Raw genomic sequence first — 2,660 nt, forward strand, 5'->3', positions numbered from 1 at the left:
GGAGATTTTTTGTTCCAAATTCAAATAGGAGATAGAGATTTGATTCCTTTTTGAAGTTTGACTTCTACTATTTAAATATGAGAATGATAGAAAATTGTGAACACAATTTTTGAAACAATTTTTCTGCCCTAATTGAGTGGTGGCCGAAATTCTCATTGAAAGAAAAGAGAGGAAAAATTTTTTCTCCAAAAATTTCACATCGTGCATGCGTTGGTGTTTGTGGAAATTCGAGTGTTTCAGAAACCTGTTTTGTCTCACGTGTGCCCACACACACGTCTACGTGGAATCAAGGAATTGACGTGGAAGCTTTGGTTTTCTAAACACAAAGATTGGAGCAAAGACTGTTCGTGGTCAAAGAACTCAAGTTATCATCCGAGTCGGCCTCCAGGTATTTTTCCTAATTGAGTTCTTGACATATAAATTAATGTGATTAATTTATTCGTGCATTAATTAATATAATCTATAGGGTATCTCAAAAGTTTTATAAAATTTTTGTTATACACGATCCGCCTCCACGCCACGCTTCCGCATCCGAATTCGATTCGGTTACCAACAATTGGTATCAGAGCGGTCTATAGACGATATTAATTTATGCTTCGATTATTTGATAATCAAAATTAATATATTAAATATGTGATATTTAATTATGTATGTATGTGATGGGTAGGCACTTGCATTTATGGATGTTTATTTTGATTCATGTTGATGAATGTATGGATGGTGGATTTGATCGTTAATTATATGGTTCCATGGATCGGTTATATTTATTCATTGATAAAATTATTTGTAATTTAATTCGGGATTAGAATTATTGTAATTCTAGGTTTTGGGTAGAATTAGAGTTTTGATTTTGAATTAAAAGGAGGCCTTGAAGATCAAGTTTGAAGCCTTTGAAGATGCCCAAAAACTGCCCAGAAAATTTCCAAAAATTGCCCAAAGGGCGCGCCCTAGCGCGCGCTTGCGCGCCCCAGTGCGCCCCAGCGCGGGGCCGAGCACGCTCCAGCGCGTGGACAGTCTGCACGGGCGTGCGGTCAGACCGCGTGGGCGCGTACAGCGCGCGGACAGTCTGCGTGGATGCGCGGGCACACACATTGCGCGGCCATCCCCCACGCGCGCGCGCACCCAGGGGCGCGGTTGGCAGCCCGAATTCAGGAATTGGACCCGAATGGACCTGAGAGTTTCTAAAACCCTCGTAATGCGTGCTGACGACCCAAAAAAGTGCCGGACCCTAAGAAAGATGAAATCCGACCCGAAGACAAAAAATGAAGCCGAAGAATAAAGAACTCAAGAATCGAAAACCCGTTGATGTAACTGAAGGAAATAATTATTGTAATTTTTTATTTATTCGATTGAGTTGTAATTTATTTATCCATGGGACCCGGTCAAATCCATCTCAATAGTCGATTGCATATATTTATATTTCATGTTGATAATTATATATTATATGTCTATGCATATAACATGTCATATAGATATAATGTGCCTACTCATATGTTTTATAACATGCCATGCATATACGCGCATTTGTTATTGTTTATTGTATTTATTATAAAAGGGTTTTAGAAAAATAAAATAAGTACCATGTGCTAAAATCGATTTAATATGATTAAATTGATTTAAGTTGCAAAATTGATTTGCAAAATATTGTTACATGTGAAATTAAATTTAAGAGTTAAATTTTAGAATTTCACATATACGAAAAATAAATTGTTTATTTTTCGATTTGAAAACCATGAGATGTTTTTTCAAACAAAATACATATTTGCAAAATAATGAGTGGGAGAGGGTTGTATGACAATACAACCCACTGGTCTCCATCGTTAGTTTAACACCGTGAGATTCGAAAGGGGCTTCGCGGCGGCACCGATTCCGCACTCCCTACGGAAAGTGTTCTTTCAGATCAATAATAAGTTTGACTTCCTAGCGATAGGATTCAAGGATGTATTTCTGGTTTGACCTACCCTACGGCGGCACTCCAAAATTAAGTCTGTAGAATCTGAAATGATGGATTACACTCATAAAAATATAATCAAATTGTTGATCATATTTTTGACCAAAATTAATGGTAATTAATAAATATGAAAATATGAGATATTTTGATTGTATTTATTAATTGAGAATGTCTCGGTTCAATTTGTGATATTTTAACCTACCCTACGGCGGCACTATATTCGTGGAAAATTAGATTATCGTTGGCACCTAAAAATTAAAACATGATTTATGTATTTTTCATGTGCATCATGCATCTTATTTAATTGTGCCTAAATTCACATGTTTTTGATATTCATGCGCATAAAATGATTAGATGAATATTATATTTATTTCCAGCAACATGTCAAATCCTATTATCAAACTACTTGCGACTGAAAAACTGGATGGTGATAACTATGCTAAGTGGAAAAGTAACATGAATATACTGTTGGTCTGCGAAGACTACAAATTTGTCCTAGTAGAGGAATGTCCTTAAGAACCCGCGGCTAATGCATCCAAAACCACAAGGGAGCCTTATGATCGCTGGATCAAGGCCAACAACAAAGCAAAGTGCTTTATGTTGGCCAGCATGAACGATGTGCTTCGCAAGAAGCATGAGGAGATGAAGACTGCTTATGAGATAATGGAGTCTTTAGAAGCCATGTTCGGCGCTCCCTCTGAGAAGGCTC

This window comes from Morus notabilis, unplaced genomic scaffold, assembly GCF_000414095.1.
Source record: "Morus notabilis unplaced genomic scaffold, ASM41409v2 Scaffold465, whole genome shotgun sequence".
Taxonomy (NCBI): Eukaryota; Viridiplantae; Streptophyta; class Magnoliopsida; order Rosales; family Moraceae; genus Morus; species Morus notabilis.